Raw genomic sequence first — 26,429 nt, forward strand, 5'->3', positions numbered from 1 at the left:
TGAGGACTGGCAGAAATAACAACTTAGATATCAAGTTAAGTTGTTAAACTATCATAAATAAACTTAAATGGCACAACTGTCAAATAACTCCCAAAACCTGGTGGAACCGAGTCGTAGTTCTACAGAGAGTACACTAATAATCTCGAAGTACAATACTGTTTTGAACGGGAAATAAACAGTAATACAACTAAATCAGAAGGTGACTTTGAGGCTTGCGAACATTGATCAGGTGTACCTTGAAGTCTCCGAATATAACTGATCAATCACTAGCGTTCGACACGAGCAGATGTACCTGGATCTGCACAAAAATGTGTAGAACGTAGCATGAGTATACCATAACGGTACCCAGTAAGTATCAAGTGTAACCTCGGTAGAGTAGTGATGAGGCCAGGCTAAGACACCTACTAGGATAAGAAAACTGAACAGAGTATCACATAGTCTAATAATGGAAAGCGAGAAAATGAATGACAACAAAGTAGTACAATAATGTAGGCTAACGACGAAATTTAAGGCAATAAAGGCAACAAAGAGTGAACACATGATAAGAACAACAAGTGATCAAGTACCGTAAAATATAAGTAAAAACAATAAAGAAAAGATAACGATTGTTCCAAATAAACAAGCCTTTTTAACATATAATGTACAACAAGAATCACAACCGAGGTACCACACCTCATAATCTCATTTCACAAGTCACAATCATAATCTTCCTTATATCAATGCATGAGCCTTGCATTTATTTTGAAAATATTTTTTCAAAATAGCTACATGCATTTTAGCCTCCTTATCTCACCGAGTGGCTTCAAGTAATTCCTTTACTAGCACCACGAGTATAAATCCCGCCTTATCTCACCTCATGCGTATCAACCCTATCCTTATACCACCTGTAACGACCCAACCTGTCATTTTGCCTTCTAGAACCCCGTTCCCCTAAATAAGACTCCCCGTATATACTTTTACTATTTTATGACTTGCGGGGATAGTTAGTTCAGGGATTGGAAGGGTTCAGATTGAAATCAGAACACTTGGTTTCTTAGTTTGGTTTTAAAAGGCCAAGTTTTATTTCGGTCAACATTTTGAGTAAACGACCTAGGAATCAATATTTGACAGTTCCATTAGGTTCGTATGATAATTCTGGACTTGGGCGTATATTCGGATCAGGTTTTGGACGAACCGGGAGCGTTTCGGCGCTTAATAGTGAAAGTTAGCTATTTTAAGATTTAAAGTTCTTCAAATTTGGTTTGGAGTAGGTTTTGGAGTAATCGACATTAGTTTGGAATTCCAAGCCTGAGAATAGTTTCGTATGGTGATTTAAGACTTGCACACAAAATTTGGTGTCATTCCGAGTAGACTAAGTATGATTTGGCGCGTTCGGAGCAATTTGGAAACTCGAAGTTCATATTTTAATTCAATTCGGTTTTGGGGTGTGATTCTTAGTTTCGTTGTTGATTTACTCATTTCGAGAGTTTGAGCAGGTCCGTATTATGTTTACAGACTTGTTGGTGCATTTGGACGGGGTCCCGAGTGGCTCGGGTGAGTTTCGGACCGCCCGGAGCAATGTTGGAAAAATCAGATTTTCTAGTTCTGGCTTCCTTCTTCGCGCACGCGGAAGGACTCATGCGTTCACGATGAAGGATTTGGGGAGCTGGGCAGTTACCCTTCGCATTCGCGGGAAGGGGGTCGCGTTCGCGACGCTTGGGGATCCCAGGCCTATGCCTTCATGAAGGCCTTCTTGCGTTCTCATAGAAGGACGTGGCATGGGAGGGGTCAACATATTTTACCCTTCGCGTTCACGAAGGGTAGGCCAAGTAAGCCTTCACGTTCGCGAGGCACGTACCACGTTCGCGAAGAAGGATTTTATTGTGCCGGACAGAATGTCTTAAAAACGGGGTTCAGTTATTTTTTAGCCCTTTTTTCTCCATTCTTGGGCGATTTTAGAGTTTCTTGAGAGGGGTGTTCACCTAACAACTTGGAGGTAAGTTAATTCTACCTATTGTGAGTTTAATACATAGATTATGGGTAGATTATAACATGTAAATTGTGAAAATCAAGGGTTTAGATGAAAAACCTAGGTTTTGATAAAAATGAGATTCTAACCACGAAAATGGTTATGGAATGGGATGAAAATTATATATTTGAGTTCTTCCGAACATTTTCAGAATCCGGGTACGTGGGCACGGGGTGAATTTTAGGAATTTTACCAAATTGGGTTGGTTAATTACTCTAATAGATAAATTATGAAATATTGAGTATGCATTGATTAAATTATATAACATTTGGCTAGTTTTGGATATTTCGGCACCAAATTGAGGCCTTAACGCGAAACCGTGACCGGGAAGTTAGCTTTGAGGTGAGATAAGTCTCTTGTCTAACCTTGTAAGAGGAAAATTACACCATAGGTGATTTAAATAAATATTTACTTCCAATTGAGGGGGCTACGTACGTACGAGGTGACGAGAGTCCGTGCGTAGTTACTATTATGCTTATGTCAGGGTAGTTTTAGGACCCCATTCATGAATTATTTGGAAATCTTGCATCATACTTGTTAATTTAAAAATACCTAAATTATATTAGTATTTATTGGAGAAATTGTGGAAGATCGTTAATGAACTTTGTATATCCTTCTCTTCTTGTGGAGCGGGCCGATCACCTCGGCAGTAGATAGATGCATTTATGGTTCATGCCGCTCGACCCTCGGGAGTATACACATTATTCCGGATCGAGCCGTATGACCTCAACATAAATCGTGCTTAATAATAATAAGAATTACACGATGTCTTGACATTATTATTGTAGCTTGTGAAGATAAATGACTTATTGGAAATTTTTAAATTGTGAAAGAATTATTTTTTTTCCTGCTTGTTAAGGAAATTTGTTATTATTCCCATAAACTGTGTTTATTTAAATATTCCTATCTTAATATTATTAACCCATAGTAAGTGTCGAAGTCGACCTCTCGTCACTACTTCTTCGAGATTAGACTTTATACTTACTCGGTACACGTTGTTTACGTACTCATGCTACACTTGCTGCACTTTTTGTGCAGGATCTGAGACAGGTGCATCAAGCGGTCCTACCGGCGCGCATCTCAGATATCCCGATGCTTAGTGGTGAGCTGCTTTCTGAGCCGTTCTGCAGCTCCTAGAGCCTCTCCTTTGTATTTGTATTATGTCTATTTCATGTTCAAATATTTGTTGAGTTTTGTATAATCTACTAAATGCTCATACACTTGTGACACCAGGTCTTGTCACACACGCTTGTAGAATTGTGGTTTGAAATTATTACTTTGGTTTTTATTTATTTAGACTTTTTATTCTTCTTAAATCTTGCAAGTAAGGAAAGTTTAATTACTCGAAAATTTATTAAAAGAGGAAATATATGTTTAATTCACTAGTTGGCTTACCTTGCGGTGATGTTGGGCGCCATCACGATCTATAGGTGAAATTGGATTGTGACAACATGGTATCAGAGTACTAGATTCACGTAAGTCTCACAAGTTATGAGCATGCCAAATAGAGTCTTGCGGATCGGTACAGAGACGTTTGTACTTATCTTCCAGAGGCTATAGGGTGTTAGGAAACTACCTTTCTCCATCTCCTATCGTGCAGTTGATGTAATACTAACTATCTTTCCCGTATTCCCTCACAGATGGTGATGACGCGCTCTACGGAGGTTCCAGACCAGGGAAGAACTGCTCCCCCTATTGCTAGAGGCTGAGGCAGAGGTCGGCGGAGGGCTCCAGCCCGTGGTAGGGGACGAGGATATACCAGAGTTGCTCCTGCTATGCCACCAGTGGATCCAGTAGAGTATCCTATTATTAAGGAAAAGGGCGAGGTGCATGCTGCAGGGCCAGCTCCGGTGGATTTCACAACTGCTCCGTGATTTCAGGAGGTTATGGGCCATATGCTGCGGTTCATGGATACTATGACTCAGGCCGATTTATTTTCGGTAGACCCAACCACATCTCAGACGGAAGGGGGGAGGCTCATGGGTATGCAACTGTTGTGCACTACTCGTGGGCGGAGCACAACCAGTTACAACAGCTACACCGGAGCCCATACCAGCTGTGGTAGGTGATCCGCACAGGCTATTGGACAGATGGACCAGGCTTCACCCTTCTCCTTTCGGAGGTGAGCGACATGAGGACCCCCAGGACTTTATTGATCGGTGCAGGGACAAACTGCACAACATGAGGATACTAGAGTCTCACATGGTAGACTTCACCACTTTTTAGTTGGAGGGCAGGGACCGTAAGTGGTGGCAGTCACATCTTCTCGGCATACCAGCAGGTTCCCCTCAAATGACTTGGGAACAGTTCACACACCTCTTCTTTGACAGATACATTCGACCCTCTCAGAGGGAAGAGTTACGGTTCCAGTTCGAGCAGCTCCAACAGGGTCAGATGTCAGTGACTGACTATGAGGTAGATTCTCTGAGTTGTCTCGCCATGCACTTATGATACTACCTACCATTGAAGAGAGAGTGCGGAGGTTTGTCGCCGAATTGCACTCTAGTATTCAGGCCAACATGGCTCGAGAGGTGGAGATGGGAACTTTTTACGGGCTAGTTGTGGAGATTGCTCGGAGGATCGAGGGTGTCCGTCAGTGGGGCTGAGAGCAGGTGGCGTGGGACAAGCAGTTTTGATATTCGGGAGATTTCAGTGGTGCCCCGGCTAGGGGCAAAGGTCAGTTCGTGAGGGGTCAGTCCAGCAGGCCCCCATGTCCAGCACATCCACCTCCTCAGAATGCTCTAAATGCGACCTTATTTTAGTGCTATACCAGAGAGTTCTTACCGCTCACCAGCTATTCAGGGCTCCTCCAGTGGGTATTCAGGTCATCAGGGACATATTTTAGGTTAGCAATCCACCATACTGAGGAATTGTTTCGAGTGCAGGGATTTCAGTCATGTGCGGAGATTCTTCCCCAGGCTTTGTGGCAAGGCAGTGCAACAAGGTCAGCAGTCTATGATTACAGCACCAGTTGTTCCACTAGCCGTCTGGCCACCCAAAGGTGGAGGGAAGGTGGGTAGAGGCCGTCCTAGAGGTGGAGGCCAGTTAGGTGGCGCTCTAGCTAGGTTCTATGCGTTTCTGGCCAGACCAGATGCAGTGGCCTTAGATGGCGTGATCACATGTATTATTTCTATCTGCGGTTGAGATGCCTCAGTATTATTTGATCTAGGGGTCTACATATTTATATGTGTCATCTCTGTTTGCTCATTTTCTGGATGTTTCTCGTGAGTCCTTGGGTAATCATATTTATGTGTCCACTCCTGTGGGCGATTCTGTTGTTGTAGATCGGATCTACCGGACCTGCATTATTACATTCTGTGGTTACGAAACTAGAGCAGATCTTATGCTTCTTTATATGAACGACTTTGAGATCATCATGGGCATGGACTAGTTATCTCCATATCATGCCATCCTAGATTGCCATGCCAGGACTGTTACCTTGGTGATGCCGGAGTTGCCTAGATTGGAATGGAAGGGTTCGTCTGTCAGTGCATCTAGTTGGGTTATTTCCTTTCTGAAGGCTCGACACATGGTCGAGAAGGGTTGTTTGGCTTATTTGGCCTATGTTCGGCACACTGCTGCAGAGAATCCAGCAATTGATTTAGTGCTCGTAGTCTGAGAGTTCTCCGATGTGTTTCCTTCAGATCTTCCAGGCATGCCATCAGATCATGATATTGATTTCTGTATTGATTCTACCCCAGGTACCCAACCTATATCTATCCCACTGTACCGAATGGCTTCGAAAGAGTTGAAGGAGTTGAAGGAACAACTTGAGGAGTTATTAGCAAAGGGGTTCGTCAGGCCGAGTGTGTCGCCTTGGGGCGCACCGCTATTATTTGTGAAGAATAAGGATGGGACTATGCGGATGTGTATTGATTATCTCCAATTGAACAAAGTCACTATTAAGAACAAGTACACGTTGCCGCGTATTGATGATTTGTTTGACCAGTTATAGGGTGCCAGAGTGTTCTCTAAGATCGACTTGAGATCAGGGTACCATCAGTTGAAGATTCGAGATTCAGATATTTCGAAGATTGCTTTCCGGACTAGATATGGCCATTATGAGTTTCTGGCGATGTCCTTCAGTATGACTAACAACCCGACGACGTTTATGGATCTGATGAACTGGGTGTTCAGGTCGTATATCGACTCGTTTTTCATCGTCTTCATTGATCATATTTTGATCTATTCGCGTGGTATGGAGGAGCACGAGCAACATTTGAGAGTGGTGCTTCAGACCTTGTGGAAACAAAAGCTATATGCTAAGTTCTGCAAGTGTGAATTTTGGCTAGACTCTGTAGCATTCTTTGGACATATTGTATCGGGCGATAGTATTAAAGTTGATCCCAGAAAGATCGAGACAGTTCAAAATTGGCATCGTCCCACTTCGGCGACTGAAACCAGGAGTTTCCTGGGGTTAGCAAGTTATTATCGTCGGTTTGTGAAGGGTTTTCATCTATTGCAGCACCTTTGACCAAATTGACCCAGAAGGGTGCTCCATTCCGATAGTCTGATGATTCTGAGGTGAGCTTTTAAAAGCTCAAGAGAGTATTGACTTCAGCACCGGTGTCAGTGTTGCCTTCTAGTTCAAGGATGTATACAATGTATTGCGACGCTTCACGCGTTGGCCTAGGTTGTGTAATGATGCAGGAGGGGCGAGTTATTGCATATGATTCACGTCAACTGAAGCCCCACGAGAAGAATTATCTGGTGCATGATTTGGAGTTGGCTGTGATTGTTCACGCTCTAGAAATTTGGAGGCATTATCTTTATGGAGTGTCCTGTGATGTTTACACCGATCATCGCAGCTTACAACATTTGTTCAAGCAAAATGATCTAAATTTGAGGCAACGCAAGTGGCTTGAGTTACTAAAAGATTATGATATTACTATCCATTATCATCCGGATAAAGCAAACGTAGTTGCAGACGCCTTGAGCAGAAAGGCAGAGACTATGGGTAGTTTGGCCTTTATTTCAGTAGAGGAGAGGCCATTAGCTTTGGACATTCAATCCTTGGCTAACGGACTTGTAAGTCTGGATATTTTAGAACCCAATTGAGTTCTTGCATGTGTTGTTGCTCAGTCTTCACTATTTGAGCGGATCAAGGCTCGACAGTTTGATGATCCACCCTTGTTGGTTCTCCGAGAGACGGTACTGCGGGGTGGTGCCAAGGAGGTTACTATCGACGAAGATAGTGTTCTGCGACTCCAGGGTCGTCTATATGTTCCTAATATGGATGGGCTGAGGGAAAAGACCGTAGAAGAAGCACACAGTTCTCAGTATTCTATTCATCCAGGTGCTACTAAGATGTATCGCGACCTGAGGCAGCATTATTGATGGCGGCGGATGAAGAAAGACATAGTTGAGTATGTAGCTAGGTGCCTAAATTGCCAGCAAGTTAAGTATGAGCACCAGAGGCCAGGTGGCCTACTTCAACAGATGACTATACCAAAGTGGAAATGAGAGCGCATTACTATTGACTTCGTAGTTGGGTTATTGCGGACCTTGCAGAAGTTTGATGCAGTTTGGGTCATTGTCGACAGGTTGATCAAGTCGGCACACTTCATTCCGGTTGTGACTACGTATACTTTAGAGAGGTTGGCCCAGATTTATATTCATGAGATATTTCGGTTGCATGATGTGCCAATTTTCCATCATATCAGATAGAGGCCCTCAGTTTACTTCACATTTCTGGAGAGGCGGTACAGAGTGAATTGGGGACCCGTGTAGAGCTCAGCACAACTTTCCACCCGCAGACCAACGGGCAGTCAGAGCGGACAGTTCAGATCTTGGAGGGAGCATGTGTGATTGACTTTGGAGGTTAGTGGGATCGTTTCTTGCCTTTGGCCGAGTTTTCTTACAATAGCAGTTACCAATCCATCATCGAGATGGCTCCATTTGAGGCTTTATATGGTCGGCGATACCGTTCATCCATCGGATGGTTTGAGCCCGGCGAGACTAAGTTATATGGTACTGATTTGGTGCAGGATGCATTGGACAAGGTAAAGTTGATTCAGGAGCAACTTCATACAGCACAGTCCAGACATAGAGTTACACGGATCAGAAAGCACGTGATTTATCATTCATGGTGGGTGAGAAAGTTCTCCTGAAGGTTTCGCCGATGAAGGGAATCATGAGGTTCGGGAAGAATGGCAAGTTGAGCCCAAGGTTTATAGGCCCATTTGAGGTGTTGAGACGAGTTGTGGAGGTTGCTTATGAGCTTGCTTTGCCTCCCAGTCTATCAGGAGTTCATCCGATTTTCCATGTATCTATGCTCTGGAAGTATCGTGCTGACCTGTCGCATGTGTTAGACTTCAGCACGGTTAAGCTAGATGAGAGCTTGGGTTATGAGGAGGAGCTAGTTGCCATTGTTGATAGGCAGGTTCGCCAATTGAGGTCCAAGAGGATTTCTGCAGTAAAAGTTCAGTGGCGGGGCCGACCAGTCGAGGAAGCGACTTGGGAGGCCAAGGAGGATATGCGGAGCAGATATCCACACTTATTCAGCAGTCCAGGTATGATTCTAAACCCTTTCGAGGACGAATGTTTGTTTAAGAGGTGGAGAATATAATGACCCAACCGGCCGTTTTGCCTTCTAGAACTCCATTACCCTAAATAAGACTTCCCGTATGTGCTTTTACTATTTTATGACTTGCGGGGATGGTTAGTTCAGGGATTGGAAGGGTTCAGGTTGAAATCGGAATACTTGGTTCCTTAGTTTGACTTTAAAAGGGTAAGTTTGACTTCGATCAACGTTTTGAGTAAATGACATCGGAATCGGGATTTGATGGTTCCAGTAGTTTCGTATGATGATTCTAGACTTGGGCGTATGTTCGGATCGGGTTTTGGGCGATCCGGGAGCATTTCGGCGCTTAATAGTGAAAATTGGCTATTTGAAGGTTTAAAGTTCTTCAAATATGGTTTGGATTAGGTTTTGGAGTAATCGAGGTCCGTTTGGAATTTCAAGCCTGGGAATAGTTCTGTATGGTGATTTAAGAGGTGCAAGCAAAATTTGGATTCATTCCGAGTAGTCCAAGTATGATTCGGCGCATTCGGAGCAATTTGGGAACTTGAAGTTCACATTTTGATTCAATTCGGTTTTGCGGTGCGATTCTTAGTTTCGTTGTTGATTTACGCATTTCGAGAGTTCGGACAGGTCCGTATTATATTTATAGACTTCTTGGTGCATTTGGACGGGGTCCCGAGTGGCTCGGGTGAGTTTCGGATAGCCCAGAGCAATGTTGGAAAAACCAAATTTTCCAGTTTTGGTTTCCTTCTTCGCGAACGCGGAAGGACTCACGCATTCGCGATGAAGGATTTGAGCTGGGAAGTTACCCTTCATGTTCGGGGGAAGGGGGTCGCATTTGCAAAGCTTAGGGATCCCAGGCCTATGCGTACGCGAAGGCCTTCTCGCGTTCGCATAGAAGGACGGGGTATGGAAGGGGTCAACATAATTTACCCTTTGCGTTCGCGAAGGGTAGGCCAAGTAAGCCTTCGCATTCGCGAGACTTCTGTCGCGTTCGCGAAGGGCATTTTTAGGGCCTGGGGAATTTTACCTTCGCGAACGCGAGGCAATTACAGCGTTCGCAAAGAAGGATTTTACTGTGCCGGACAGAATGTCTTAAAAACGGGGTTCAACCATTTTTAGCCCATTTTCTCCATTCTTGGGCGATTATGGAGCTTCTTGAGAGGGTGTTCACCTATCAACTGGGAGATAATTTAATTTTACCTACTGTGAGTTAAATACATAGATTATGAGTAAATTATTATATATAAATTGTGAAAATCAAGGGTTTAGATGAAAAACCTAGGTTTTGATAAAAATGAGATTTTAACCAAGAAAATGGTTTTGGAATGGGATGAAAATTGTATATTTGAGTTCTTGCGGTTATGGGTGACGATTTCCTCTGAATATTTTCGGAATCCGGGTACGTGGGCCCGGGGTGAATTTTAGAAATTTTACCAAATTGGGTTGTGTAATTACTCTAATAGATAAATTATGAAATATTGAGTATGTATTGATTAAATTATATAACATTTGGCTAGTTTCGGATTTTTCGGTACCAAATTGAGGCCTTAACGTGAAATCGTGACCGTGAAGTTAGCTTTGAGGCGAGGTAAGTCTCTCGTCTAACCTTATAATAGAGAATTTACCCCATAGGTGATTTAAATAAATATTTGTTTCTAATTGAGGGGGCTACGTACGTACGAGATGACGAGAGTCCGTGTGTAGCTACTATTATGCTATTGTCCGGGTAGTTTTAGGACCCAATTCATGAATTATTTGGAAATCTTGCATCATACTTGTTAATTTAAAAATGCCTAAATTATATTAGTATTTGTTGGAGAAATTGTGGAAGATCGTTAATGAAATTCGTATTATTTTTGTATAAAACCTCAAAAATGTTTATGTCAAATGCTTATAAAATATCCTTCTCTTCTTGTGGAGCGGTCTGAACGCTTCGGCAGTAGATAGATACATCTATGGTTCATGCCGCTCGACCATCGATAGTGTACATATTATTCCGGATCGTGTCGTACGACCTCGACATAAATCGTTATTTATAATAATAACAATTACACGGTGTCTTGACATTATTATTGCAGTTTGTGAAGATAAATGAATTATTGGAAAATTTTAAATTGTGAAAGAATTATTTTTTATCCTGCTTGTTAAGGAAATTTGTTATTATTCCCATAAATCGTGTTTATTTAAATATTCCTATCTTAATATTATTGACCCATAGTAAGTGTCGAAATCGACCTCTCGTCACTACTTCTTCGAGATTAGACTTTATACTTACTGGTTACACGTTGTTTACCTACTCATGCTATACTTGCTGCACTTTTTGTGCAGGATCTGAGACAGGTGCATCAGGCGGTCCTACCGGCGCGCATCCAAGATATCCCGAGGCTTAGTGGTGAGCTGCTTTCTGAGCTGTTCTGCAGCTCCTAGAGCCTCTCCTTTGTATTTGTATTCAGTCTATTTCATGTTCAGACAGTTGTTGAGTTTTGTATAATCTACTAGATGCTCATACACTTGTGACACCAGGTCTTGGCACACACGCTAGTAGAATTGTGGTTTGAAATTATTACTTTGGTTTTTATTAATTTATACTTCTTATTCTTCTTACATCTTGCAAGTAAGGAAAGTTTAATTACTCGAAAATTTATTAAAAGAGGAAATATATGTTTAATTCACTAGTTGGCTTGCCTAGCAGTGATGTTGGGCTCCATCACGATCTATATGTGAAATTGGGTCGTGACACCACTGCATGCGTATCACTACACAATAATCAACTCGCACCACACATGTCCATATGCCATAACAATTGTCAAAATCAATAATACCAATGTTACCACAATATATAGCCAACAACTCAACCACAATATGAACAAGAATCTCAATAATAACAAAATGAATGAGAAATACTCAACAAGGAAAGATATCTTAATAATCAATAACTTCGACCTCAATGTGTTAATAGCTTTCACAACTTCAACTTTAATAACTCAAAATGAAGGTATTTCCACGAAATGACAACTTTTAATTCAAGCGTCTATCATAAGCTAAATGATGAATAAGATAGTATTAAATAGAAACTATGTCTAAGTGCATAAGAATAAACAACGCGAAAAGACATCATGTAATAACAACTTCAAATAAGAATAATTCAACAATAAAAGAGGTAATCAAGATAATAAGAGAGGTAACAACTTCAACTAAAGCATATAAGAACAAACTTGACAATAAAAGATAGAACATGTGCTAACAACGTCAAATAGAGCTTGTGAGAGTAAATTTAATAATGGAAGATACAACATGTTACGACAATTTCAATTAAATGCATGGAAGAAGCCTAAGAACCTAAACCGGTCAAATACCTTATATAAGCCTGTGTACACACTCGTCGCCTCGTGTACACGTCTTCCACATAATTCAAATAACACGATCAACCCAAATCCTAAGGGGTAGTTCCCCCTCCCCCCTCCCCCACACAAAGTTAGGCAAGATACTTACCTCAACTAGGCCAAAATCAACACTCAAAAATAGCTTTTCCACAAAAATTCATCTCTACACGGCTCAAATCTAACCAAAAATGACTTAATAACATCAAACAATGCAAGAGAAACCAATTACGATACATAAAGTTATGACCATCACGTAATTTCCCAAAAGTCAACAAAAGTCAACCCCGGGTACGCCCCGTCAAAACCCGAGTTCAAGGGTAGATCTTGACTACCCATAACCCCACGAGTCTATGTATGTGTTTTATTTTCAAATCCGAGTCCAATTCGACTCTCAAATCCCAAATTTTTATTTTCCAAAACTTAGACAAAAATTCCCAAAATTCCTCTTTGATTCTCATAAATCTGATGTTAAATATCATATATAATCATGAAATATAGTTGAAAACTTATTAGAATCACGTACCAAATGATTGTAGGTGAAAATTCCCTCCCCAAATCACCTCCTACCGAGTCTAGGGTTCTAAAATGAGAGAAAATGAGATAAAATCCAGACTTTCCAGCCTTTTGTTCAGTTGCAGATGTCGCATTTGCGACACTGGGTTTGCAATTGCGAACCCTTGTAATTGTGAAGAAAGCCTCGCAATTGCGCTTCCTGACAGCCTAAGAGGAAGTCGCAAATGCGAGCCTACCCTAATCTGGTCCTGCGACACCTGAGACCCTCTGCTATGATTGCAATTGTGATGTTGGTGTTCGCAATTGTGACACATGAGACACCAGCACACCAGCAACCTGTAATTAGGTCCAAACCTTTCTAAAATACATCCGAAACTCACCTGAGCCTCAGGGGCTCCAAACTAAACATCCTTATAAGTCTAAAAATATCATACGAACTCGCTCTCATGATCAAAATAAGAAAATAACATCTAGAACTACGAATCGGACATCCAAACTCATGAATTTCAAAAGAAAACTCAAGAACCTTTAGAATTGCAACCAAGTGTCTGAATCCTATCGAACCAACTCCAAATAACACGAAATTTTGCAGACAAGTTACAAATAGCAAAATAGACCTATTCTAAGTCCCAAAACGAAATTTCGATCCTGATAGTCAAATGTCAACCTACAGTCAAACTTGGAAAAACTTTTAAACCTCAAATTGCCAATTTTCGGCAAAACAAGTCAAATCAACCTAGGGACCCCTGAATTCGATTTTGGGCATATGCCCAAGTCCAAAATTATGATACGAACATGTCAGTGCCATCAAAATACCGTTTCATGGTCGTTTTTACAAAAGTCAAACTTCGATCAACATTTTCAACTTAGGCTTCTCAACCAAGAATTAAAGGGTCCAATCAACCCAAAACCTTTGCGGAACGAACCTAACTAACCTCGCAAGTCATAAAACCACAAATGCACATGTATGAAGTATAAAAAGGAAAAATGGGGCTCAAATACACAAAACGACCAATCGGGTCATTGCATGACCAAATGTCTGCATCTTGATAAGTCAAAAGGCGTCTTGACTCACAACAACTACAAGCCATTGAGTGAATTGAGAACTTTATGTTGCTAAAGTTGAATGGTTCCAGATACCTGAGCTTATCGTTATTCTGCAGAGTTTCATTGAAGATAAAAGATTGGTTTGCTAACAGGTTGCTTTTCAGGTGAGAGATGTGATGAAAATGAAAGAAGACCTTCTAATATGCAAGGAACAAGATCTTATTATGGATCAACTGGTAGGGTTGACTGGAAAAGCTGTAGGTCCCTGCTTGTTATTGATGACGGGTTTCATCTACTGGGCATATTCGCTGATGGTGATTTACGTCAGACATTGAAAGCTAGTGGGGCAAGAATCTTTAAGTTTACTGTAGGAGAGATGTGTAACATGTCATTTCTAGCTTATGCATATGTTTAATATTTGTTGCATTAATATGTCAGCACTAAACACTGCCCACATAAGAGAATCACTTATGTGAGTGGCATCTGATGCTCAGAAAGGGAAAATAAGATTTTCTTATCGATGCATTTTTGTTGTGCGTGAAATGTGTGCAGTTTTCTTATTTATTTCCTGTCATAATTCTCCATTTCTGGATTCTTGCTTATTGGCTGGAAAAATTTCCAAGCAATGCATGTATTTTCCGTTGTTGAAATGTGATTAATCTTTTTGTTGTTATTTGCCTGGAATTTGTTTTAGTAGGACTCTTCCCAATGTGATTGGTTGGAAAGAGTTTTACAGTTTGAGCAAATGTACGGTGGCATATATTATATTTCCTTAGGGGTAAATATGTGTAACGATCCGATCGGTCATTCTGATCATTAGCATTTCGTTCAGTGGTTTAAGGTTTGAGAAGCTTCATATTATGTATTATGACTTGCATGTATGGTCGGTTTCACTTTTCGGGCAATTGGGGATTTATGTGGAGGATTGATTCTTGTTTTAGAAGCTTAAGTGGTAAGAATTAACCGGAGTTTGCTTTTTGTGTAGACGACTCTGAAATGGTGTTTTGATGATTTCAATAGCTTCGTATGGTGATTTTGGACTTAGTTGATATTGAGAGTTGAGAGGTTTGACTGGGAGTTGACTTTGTTGATATCGGGTTAGGATTGTGATTTCGGAAGTTGGTATAGCTCCATTGTGTCATTTGGGACTTACATGCAAAATTTGAGGTCATTCCGAGTTGATTTGATATTATTCGGCGCGAGTTGTAGAAGTTGAAAGTTCATTACTTTCATTAGGCTTAAATTGGGGTGTGATTCATAGTTTCGATATTGTTTGGTATGATTTGAGGTCTCGAGTAGGTCCACGTTATGTTTTGGGACTGGTTAGTATGATTGGACGGGGTCTCGGGGGCACAGGGTGTTTTTCGGATGAGTTGCAAATCATTTTGGAACCTTGTTGTATTGATGAAAAATTTGTGTGTTGATGCCTTCGCACCTGCGGATAATGGACCGCAGATGCGGTGCCGCAGAAGCGGCCAAGGGAATGCAAGTGCGGACTTTGGTAGGAGAAGGTAGGGACCGCATATGTGGTCGTCCAATCGCAGAAGCGAAACCGCACCTACTGGGCGCAGAAGATCTCTGTAAAACACAGATGCGGTGGGGCGCCAGTTGTTGGGTTCTCACTTATGCAAGACATTTACCACAGAAGCATCCATCGCAGATGCGATAATTGATCACAAAAGTCGATTTCACTGGCAGCATGTATATAGTTCGAGGGTTTGGTTATTTTATCATATTTGAGTTATAGAGCTCAGATTTGGGTGATATTTGAAGGGTTTTCATGATTTGGATTGGAGTGAATATTCTTGATTAGAATTTGGTTACATATCATGATTCCATCTTTGCTTTTTTCATTTAATTAGTGATTTGAATTGGAGAAAATTTGGAATTTTTGTAAAAACTTTCTAAAATATAAAATGATGATTTGAAGGCCGATTTGACGTCAGAATTGGATGATTTTAGTATGGTTGGACTCGTATCAGAATGAGTGTTCGAATTTTATATGTTTTGTCGAGTTCTGAGGTGCGGGCCCGGGATTAACATTTTGGGTTGACTTTTTAGTTTTCATTAAAGATCGAAGCTTTATTATCCGTAATTATTTCCTATTGCTTTTATTTATGATATTAAGTTATTTTGGCTAGATTCGAACAGTCCAGGAGGTTGTTTCACATGGAGAGGACCTTTTAGATTATTGATTTTGTTTCTTTGAGGTAAGTATCTTGTCTAACTTTGTGTGAGGGAACTACCCTTTAGGATTTGGGTTAGTTGCATTGTTTGAATTATATGGAAGACATGTACATAAGGTGACGAGTGTGTACCCTACTTATATGTGGAAAACTTTACCGGTTTAGACTATTAGGTTACTTTATGCATTTAATTAGAAGTTGTTATTACTTGTTACATCTTTCGTTGTTGAGCTCATTCTTATATGCTTAGATTGTAGACGTTATTTCATGCTCTAGCTTCCATTTTTGAGTTTGCTCTTATGTGTCTTAATTGAAGTTACTATTACATGCTATATCTTTCATTGTCAAGTTTATTATGCTTTAACCACAATTGTTAGTACATGTTCTATCTATCGTTGTTGAGTTACTCTTATATGCATTCAATTGAAGTTGTTAGTATATGTCATGCCTTTCATTGTTAAGTTCATTCATAAGAAAGTAATTGAAGTTGGAGTTATTGAGATTTATTTACCTATTTAGGTTGAAGTGTTATTTATGGAGTATCCTTCATTGTCGAGTTATTTTCCATTGCATTATGTTGTTTTTGAGATTCCTGTTCACATCGTGGTTGAGCTGTAGCATATGTGTTGTGGTAACATCGGTATTGTTGTTTTGGGAAGGTTGTGGCATATGTGCACTTATGGTAGGAATTGATATGTCGTATTGTTGTGATGTTAGAACATGTGGATTTATGTGTGGATTAATTGTTGCAGTGCGGAGCATAAGAGTGGCATCTCACTATTTTTTATCATGCAGAGTGATATGGTTGGCTATTGTGATTTATTGTCTGGCGGCATGATACGGGTGGTTATTTTGGTTATTGTCTGGGTGGAGCGATAAGGGTGGCTATTATGCGGAGTGATACGGGTGGCCATTATGATGTATTTTCTGGGCGGAGCGACAAGGATGGATATTATGATATTGCCAATGTGGAGAGACAAGAGTGGCTATGTCAGGGATGATATTTGACAGTCGAGCGGGCATAATGTTGATGATATTCGTGTGATGGAGTGATTTTCCTTGTGTATGTCAGGCACCTTACGTGTCTTGTTGTTTTATTTCCAATAAGCTACTCGATATCTTTGATATTACTTGTTGACTTGGACCGTAATAGTACACTCGCACAAGCATATACCGTAGCATGCCACTTACACCAGTTCAGAAGTATGAAACTTGAGATTAATTAATCATGCACATGTATCCTTGTATTATCGGCTTCCATTGTGATATTGAGCCTGTGACCACGCTGGGCGGATTGTGATAGTGAGTCTGTGATTATGCTAGGCGGATTGAGATATTGGCACGTGAGTTGTCCATGCGGTAGTGATTGATAATTTGGGCATGAGGTGCCGTGAGCATATGATTTGTGATTCAGGACTCATGACTTGTGATTTTGAGATGAGGTATCTCGGAGTAATTCTGTTGTAAAATTATGCTAGAACAACTTCATTATTCGGTTGTCACTTGTTTACCTTATTTGGTTTTACTAGTACTTTAATAGTGTTCTGATTACTTTATTGTTTTTATCACATGCTTATTCCTTGTTGCCATTTATTGATTCTTGCTCCCATTATTAGCTTCATACTATTATATTGCACATGTTATTATGACTAGTAGGTGTCTTTTGTACATCATCACTACTCCACCGAGGTTAGTCTTGATACTTATTGGGTACCGACCGAGGTGTGCTTATGCTACAAAATTGCATATTTTTGTGCAGATCTAGGTATTGGAGATAACAGACTTAGACAGAGTTCGCTTCTTGATCGCGAGGATTCAAGGTAGAGTTACTTGGTTGTTGCACTCCCTTGGAGTCATTGTTCTTTCAATTGTACTGTTAATTCGTTATTCGAACACTATTGAATTTAGTTTTTGAGATATCTTTATGTATTTATTTAGAGTTCGTGACTTTGTACTACCTAGTCTTGGGAGGATTATTGTGATTATTGCTGCGTGGCGTTATATCACCTCCATATATGTATATATATTAAACTCTTTTTTAAAAATATCACGTTTAACTGGCTTAACTGTTGTAAGTAACCGACTTACCTAGTCTTAGAGACTAGGTGCCATCACGACGCCTAATGTGGGATTTTGGGTCGTGACAAAGTTGGTATCAGAGCTCTAGGTTCATAGGTTCTACGAGTCACAAGAAAGTTTAGTAGAGTCTTGAGGATTGATACAGAGACGTCTGTACCTATCTTTGAGAGTCTACAGAACTATTAGGAAACTTTAACTTCTTTCATTCGTATCATGCGGATTCATTGCTTTCGTAGTTTAAGCCTTTGTATTTCTATTCTCTCATAGATAGTGAGGACACACACTACCAGATCAGTTGAGTAGACACCCGCGCCCACTGCTAGAGCTGCGAGAGGCCGGGGCTGAGGTAGAGTCAGAGAAGGGGCACGTGCCGCAGCTAGAGCACCTGCCAGAGTAGCACCTGAGGAGCCACCGGTAGCTCTGGTTGAGGGACATACATCAGATGTGCATGTTGCTACCCCCAGAGTTCAGGAGCCTTTAGCGCATTTCTTGAGCATGTGTGGTACATTGGCTCATGCGGGATTGATCCCAGTTATACCAGTTACTTCAGAGATTGGGGGAGGAGTTCAGACTCCCGCCGCTCATACACCAAAGCCGCGGGCTCACATTGGTCAAGTTTCGGGTGTTATGTTGATACAACCTGTTATTCTGATTCAGCCTGAGGTCAGGCCAAGGGCATCAAAGGAGGAGCAGAAGAGGCCTGAGAGGTTCAAGAAGTATAATCCACCTACTTTTAGTGGCACAACTACCAAGGATGCACAAGGTTTTTTAGAGAAGTGTCATTGTAGTCTCCGCACCACGAGTAATTATGGAGGTAAGTGGAGTAGTTTTTATTATATTTCAGCTATCAGGAGCAGCGTATCAGTAGTGGAAGAATTATAAGAAGGTTAGGCCAGCTGATGCAGCACCACTCACTTGGACTTAGTTTTTAGAGATGTTTTTGAGGGAATTTGTTCCCTAGACCCCTAGGGATGCGTGGAACACAAAGTTCGAGAAGATGCACTAGGGCGCTATGATAGTGTCAGAGTACGCCATCAGGTTCAGCGAGTTGTCCTGACATGCATCTACCCTGGTCCCTAAAGTCATAGAGCGAGTCAGCAGATTTATCGAGGGACTCAGTTATGGCCTTAGATTCATCATGGCTTGGGAGTTGGAGACTGATACTCAATTTCAGCAAGTTGTGGAGATTGGCAGGAGGTTAGAGCGTATTCGAGCTGAGGATAGGGAGGATAAGGACGACAAGAAGTCTCGAGGTTCTATAGGACTCAATGGATTCTACTCTTCAGCTATGACCCATCATGGAGGAGGCTCAGGCAGTCGGCTAGCCTAGTCCGCACTTCAAAATACTCGTGGTGCTCCAGCTAGTTCAGGGACATCAGGGTACTCATATGGGGCAGTCATCATTTAGTGCACCTCCTGCACGGGGTTCCTACAGCGATTATTCCAGTTATCCGACACAGACTCAATACCAACAGCCACGCCTGTAGAAGGGTTGTTATGAGTGTGGCAATACTATACATATCATGAGAGGTTGTTCCAGACTCGGGAGAGGTGGATTTTATTAGGGCACTCAGTCTATGGTCTCCATTCCAGTTGCTACTCCACCTGCACAGCAAGCTAGAGGTAGAGGACGGGCGGGTAGAGGGCGTCCTAGAGGGGGAGGCCCAGCCGTTGATATGCTTTCTTTGGTAGAGGGTGGTTTTGGTTTGTTATAGAGGAACATCAATATTATTTTGATTCGGTCTTATTTATGAGTGTGAGTCCTCCTATCTGCTTCATATATGGGTGAGTTTCGTGATTCCTGTACCCTACTTATGTGTTTACCTTTGTTGAGATATTCTATAGTTGTAGCCCATGTCTATCGTTTCGGTTTGTTCACTATTGAGAGCTATGAGACTAGAATGAACTTTCTATTACTCATTACTGTAAGTTTTGATGTGGTTTCTGGATGGTTTGATGATGACTTGTGATTTAGACGCCCTACAAGTATGGGAAGTCTGTTACGTGTTGTGATTTTGTTCTGCAAAAGTTTTTCACTGGTATGATGTGTATACTACTTGTGATTCAGAGCTGAGGATAGAATCCTCGTATTTCCATGTGGATTGATATGTTTGGACCGGGCTACGTGCCGTGGTGGAGTTATATTAGGATGAGATCCTTGTGATTAGTTCATATATTTTGTTTCTCCCTTGTGGAATGGATTCGTAGTATGATACCGATGGTGAGTTGTACCTGTTGGACTTGTTTGTAGTTCTCTCATGTATTTCTCTTTTCATATTTAGTCATATTCGTGTTGTGCTTGTTGGGTTCAAATTTTGAGGTATGTGCCTAGGTGGAGTTGGATGTAACTTGTTGATTGTGTGAGTGGTTATGAGATGTTCATGTTTCTTACATCATTATAAGTGTTGTGAAAGTTTGAGACGAGTTTCTATCTTATATAAGGTTATTTGCCGGTGCTGGATTTAATTATAGAAAGTTATTGCAGTCAGAGTTGTTGATATGGGCAGATGGCTGATGTGTTATATCGTGTGGTTATAGCTTGTAGGTGTATGCATGAGCTGTTGCAGTTGGTTGAGACTGATACAATATGTATGTGTTGGGAATTGGGTCTTTGGAAAAATGCTGGGATGTTGAAATTTAGTTCTAAGACTTATCGGTGTAGATTGAAGGAATAATCTTCAGTTGAGATAGTGTTGTCGGGCTTATGTGGATTGGGGTGGGGTGGGACTACCCGTGAGTATGTGTATGGTGAGTTCATTCAGCGATTTGATGACTTCGGAACAGTTCTTGGCACGTTCAAGGATGAACATTTGTTTAAGAGAGGGAGAATGTAACAACCCGACCAGTCGTTTTGAGCCTTAGTATTTCGTTTTGTGGTTTAAGGCTTGAGAAGCTTCACATTATGTATTATGACTTGCATGCATGGTCAGTTTTGTTTTCCAGGCGATTCGAGATTGATTTTGTGTAGACGACTCTGGAGTGGTATTTCGATGATTCTAATAGCTTTGTAGGGTAATTTTGGACTTAGGCATAAGTCCGGATTTAGATTTGAAGGTCCGTAGGTTTATTTGATGCTTTTTGGTGAAAGTTGAAAAGTTGAAGGTTTGGAAGGTTGAGAGGTTTGACCGGGAGTTGACTTTGTTGATATCGGATTGGATTGTGATTTTGGGAGTTGGTGTAGATTTATTGTGTCATTTGGAACTTTGCATACAAAATTTGATGTCATTCCAAGTTAATTTAATATGATTCGACGCGAGTTGTAGAAGTTGAAAGTTCATTAGTTTCATTAGGCTTGAATTGGGGTGCGATTCATAGTTTCGATGTTGTTTGGTATGATATGAGGCCTCGAGTAGGTTCGCGTTATGTTTTGAGATTGGTTAGTATGATTGGACGGGGCCTGGGGGGGGGAGGGGGAGGGGCATGTTTCGAACAAGTTGCAGATCATTTTAAAACCTTGTTGTATTGTTGAAAAATCTGTGTACTGATGCCTTTGCACCTACGGATAAGGGGCCACAGATGTGGTGCTGCAGAAGCAGCCAAGCAAACATAGGTGCGGACTTTGGTTGGAGAAGTTAGGGACCGCAGATGCTGTCATCCAATCGCATAAGCGAAACCGCACCTGCGGCGTGCTGGTCACATAAGCATAAGTGCCGAAGCGCTTTGTGAACTGCAGATGCGGTGGGGCACCAATTGTTGGGTTCTCGCAGATGCGAGACATTTGCCACAGAAGCGTCCATCGCAGATGCGATAATTGACCGCAAAAGCGGATTTCACTGGAAACATGAATATGGTTCGAGGGTTTGGTTATTTTATCATATTCGAGTTGTAGAGCTCGGTTTTGGGCAATTTTGGAGGGAATTTAACGATTTGGATCGAGGTAAGTATTCTTGACTCGGATTTGATTATATTTCGTGATTCCATCTTTGTTTTTATCATTTAATTAGTGATTTGAATTGAAGGAAATTGGGAATTTTTTGTAAAAACTTTCTAAAATTTAAAATAATTATTTGAAGGCCGATTTGAGGTCGGAATTAGATGATTTTGATTTGGTTGGACTCGTATCGAAATGAGTGTTCGGATTTTGTGAGTTTTGTCAAGTTTCGAGGTGCGGGTCAAGGGTTGACTTTTTGGTTTTCATTAAAGATGAGAGTTTTATTATCAAGAATTATTTCCTATGGCTTTTATTTATGATATTAAGTTATTTTGGCTAGATTCGAGCTATTCAGGAGGTTGTTTCACAAGGAGAGGACCTTTTAGAGTAATGATTTAGCTTTTTTAAGGTAAGTATCTTGGCTAACCTTGTGTGGGAGAACTATCCCTTAGGATTTGGATGGTTGTATTGTTTGAATTATGTGGAAGACGTATACATGAGGTGGAGAGTGTCTACCCGGCTTATATGTTGCAAAATTGACCGGTTTAGACTCTTAGGTTACTTTATGCATTTAATTAGAAGTTGTTATTACTTGTTACATCTTTTGTTGTTGAGCTCATTCTTATATGCTTAGATTGTAGACGTTATTTCATGCTCTAGGTTCCATTGTTGAGTTTGCTCTTATGTGTCTTAATTGATGTTACTATTACATGCTATATCTTTCATTATCAAGTTTATTATGCTTTAACCGAAGTTATTAGTACATGTTCTCTCCATCATTGTTGAGTTACTCTTTTATGCGTTCAATTGAAGTTGTTAGTATACATCATGCCTTTCATTGTTAAGTTGATTCATAAGAAATTAATTGAAGATGGAGTTATTGAGAGTTATTTATCTATTTGGGTTGAGAGTTATTTATCTGTTTGGGTTGAGAGTTATTTATCTGTTTAGAGTAATGATTGAAGTTCATGCCACTTACACCAGTTCAGGAGTATGAAACTTGACATTCATTGATCATGAACATGTATCCTTGTATTATCTGCTTCCATTGTGATATTGAGTCTATGATCACGCCGAGCGGATTGTGATAGTGAGTCTGTGACTACACTGGGTAGATTGAGATATTGGCATATGAGTTGTCCGTGCGATCGTGATTAATAATGTGGACATGAGGTACTGTGAGCATATGATTTGTGATTCGAGACTCGTGACTTGTGATTTTGAGACAAGGTATCTCGGAGAAATTCTGTTGTGAAACTTGTACTAGAAAGACTTGATTATTCGATTATCATTTTTTTTTACCTTATTTGGTTTCACTAGTACTTTAACAGTGTGTTGATTACTTTACTGTTGTTATCACATGTTTATTTCTTGTTGCCATTTATTGATTCTTGCTCCCATTATTAGGTTCGTGTACTTATATCTGTTCAGTTTATTAGACTAGTGGGTGTCTTGACTATTCCTCGTCACTACTCCACAGAGGTTAGTCATGATACTTATTGGGTATCGACCGTGGTTGTAACGACCCGGCCAGTCGTTTTGAGTATTTTAGCCTCGATAACCTATTTATTGCCTCCTCTATGTTTTATTATGATTATGTGACTTGTCGGGGTGTTTGGTTATTGTTTCGGGTGAGTTTCGCAGTGAAATGAGATACATAGTCCCTAAGTTAGAGCTTTAAGTTGAAAGAGTTGACCATAATTTAAATTTTGTGTAGACGACTCCGGAATGGAGTTTTGATGATTCCAATAGCTCCATATGGTGATTTTGGACTTAGGATCATGTTCGGATGTTGATTTGAAGGTCTATAGGACGTTTCGACTTGAATTGGCTAAAGTTGGAAAGTTGAAAGTTTGGAAGATTGAAAAGTTTGACCGGGATATGACTTTATTGATATCTGGTGGGATTCCGATTCTGAAAGGTGGAATAGGCCTGTCATGTCATTTATGACTTGTGTACAAAATTCGAAGTCAATCGGGGTTGTTTTGGTATGAATCAGCATTAGTTTTGGAATTCAGAAGTTCATAGTTTTAATAGGTTTGAATTGGGTTGAGATTCATAGAATCGATGTTGTTTGATGTGATATTTGGCCCTGAGTAGGTCCATTATATGTTTTAGAACTTGTTGGTATATTCGAATGGGGTCCCGGGGGGCCCGGGTGTGATTCGGATTGAATTCGGAACTATTTTGGACCTTATGCATCGCTGAAGTTTTGTTGTGACTGGTGCAATCGCACCTGCGCATTTCAGGTCATAGTTGTAGCGCCGCAGGTGCGTCACTCAGTCCGCATAAGTGAATATTGTCATGACCAGCTGGGACCGCAGGTGCGGTCCATGTTCCACAGAAGCGAACTCGTCAATGCAAGGAATGCATCACAGAAGCGGAGATGGCCAGGGAGGCCTTGGATCGTAGAAGCGGACATCGTCCACAGAAGCACATGCGCAGAAGCGCGTTTTGTACGCAGATGTGGAGGCACATACACACGTTTGGTCCGCAGAAGTGGAATTTCATGACTTAAGGTGGAACCGCACCAGCAATGGTTTTTTCGCAGGTGCGGCATCACACATGCGATTGGGTGACCGCAGATGCGGAATCACTAGGAAGAAAAGGGATAAGTTTGAGTGTTTGATTTCATTATTAATTTTTGGACCTAAAGAGCTCGGTTGGTGGCGATATTTTGAGGGATGTTTAAGGAAATCTTTGGGGTAAGTGATTCTAACCCGAATTTGACTATGTTTCACGAATCAATAGTTATTTTCATCATTTAATTAGTGATTTGAGTTGGAAATTTGGGGAAAAATTATGAAAACTTCTTAGGCTAAATTTTGGGGATTTGAAAGGCAATTTGAGGTTGAATTTGAGTAATTCTTGTATGGTTGAACTCCTTATCGAATGGGTATTTGGATTTTATAATTTTGGTCGGTTTTCGGGACGCGGGCTCGAGATGACTTTTTGAGTTGACTTTTGTTTCTTTTTAAAGATCGTAACTTTATTGTTCGGAATAGTTTCCTATAGTTTATATTTATGGTATGAAGTTGTTTTGGCTATATTCGAGCCGTTCGGAGTTAGATAATCAAGGAAAAGGCTTACTAGTGGATTCAGCTAGCGTGTTTTGAGGTAAGTGTCTTGCCTAACTTTGTATGGGGGAATTACCCCTTAGGACTTGTGTTTGTTTTTGTTAATTGTGATATGTGAAAGCCATATACGCAAGGTGACAAGTGTGTACACGGGCTAAATGTGAAAGTTGACCGGTTTTAGCTATGTAGATTTCTTTCATGCCTTAATTGTGTTACCTTAACATGTTATATTCATCATTATTAGTATATCTTCACATGCTCTAGCTATCTTATCTTTTATTTGTTATTTGCCTTTACATGTTTAGCTGAAGTATTGTTTCCTCTATTCCTTATTCATTATTTAACCGTTGAGTTCTTTACTTGAAGTTGTTATTTTTGTAATATCTTGTTGTTGAAATTAGTATTGAGTTATAAAGGCCGTGATTTACATTGAGGCAAGGTAATAAAGTTGTGAAATACTATTATTGTTGAGTTATTCACTTCCGGTATTTATTGTGAGACTCGCGTGCATATTATGGTTGAGCCATGGGCTATTTGATGTGAAAATACTATTGTTGTTGGTTTCTTGGAAAGTTGTGATATTGGGCACTTGATGTGCGATTTGTGATACGTTGTGATATTGATACACATGCGCTGGTATAAGGATTTGGGGTTGAAACGCATGCGGTGAGATAAGGTGGGCTTGATACGCGTGTTGCTAGTAGGGGAACTACTTGAAGCCACACAGTGTGATAAGGTGTGCTAAAACGCGGGAAGCTATTTCGGGAAAAAATGATTTTTAAAACTAAATGCAAGGCTCCCGCGGTGATATAAGGAAAGATTGTGAAATGTTTTATGATTTGAGACTACGAGGCGGTACCTCAGTAGTGATTCTTGTTGATACTTTTCTATTACTTCACTAGTGTTTTGTTGCTTTGTTTCGTGCCATAACATTCCTTGTTTTCTTCTGTGATGTATTATTTGCCTTAGTTTAGTTTATCTATCCTCAGTGTATTTCTTTACTGTCTCATTTCTATTGTTATCATTCTTACACTGCTATATAATTGTTCAGTTTCTTATTTATTCCCGTAGGGCCTTGACCTGACCTCATCACTATTCTACCGAGGTTGGGTTTGGCACATATTGGGTACCGTTGTGGTGTACTCATGCTACGCTTATGCGCTTCTGCACATCTTTTTGTGCAGATCCAGGTACCTCCTACCAGTCCAAGCTTCAAGGTATACCACTGATACGAGCCCAGTTCAGAGACTTCAAGGTATACCTGCCGGCGTACGCAGGCCTCGGAGTCACCCTCTATCTTGTCTATTTTATTTTCTTATCCTTTTATAGACACTAATGTATAGGGATGTTCTGTACCATCTTATAGAGCTTGTGACTTGTATTCGCCGGATTTTGGGAAGTTGTGTTTATGTTGAGTTAAGGAGTTTCTTTATATGATAGTGGTTGAGTAATTTGAAGGTTCTTTATAAATTTTGACTTAATATTGAGTAATTTGAAGGTTCTTTATAAATTGTGACTTAATATTGCATGTGTGTTAGGCTTTCCTAGTCTTAGATACTATGTGTCATCACGACATCCTACGGAGGAAAATTGGAGTCGTGACAGGTTCGTATCTGAGCTCTAGGTTCATAGGTGTTACGAGTCAAAAGCAGGTTTAGTAGAGTCTCGCGGTTTGTTACAGAGACGTCTGTACTTATCTTCGGAAGGCTGTGGAATTTTTAGGAAAAGTTTCACTTCTT

The 26,429-nt window shown here is 40.7% G+C and overlaps 1 pseudogene; it reads left to right on the plus strand.

Annotated features, from left to right (window-relative positions):
• LOC107790179 (putative arabinose 5-phosphate isomerase) overlaps window positions 1–26,429 on the plus strand; it is a 48,519-nt pseudogene that overhangs the window by 2,082 nt on the left and 20,008 nt on the right.

Source organism: Nicotiana tabacum, chromosome 21 (assembly GCF_000715075.1).
Source record: "Nicotiana tabacum cultivar K326 chromosome 21, ASM71507v2, whole genome shotgun sequence".
NCBI classification, from domain to species: domain Eukaryota; kingdom Viridiplantae; phylum Streptophyta; class Magnoliopsida; order Solanales; family Solanaceae; genus Nicotiana; species Nicotiana tabacum.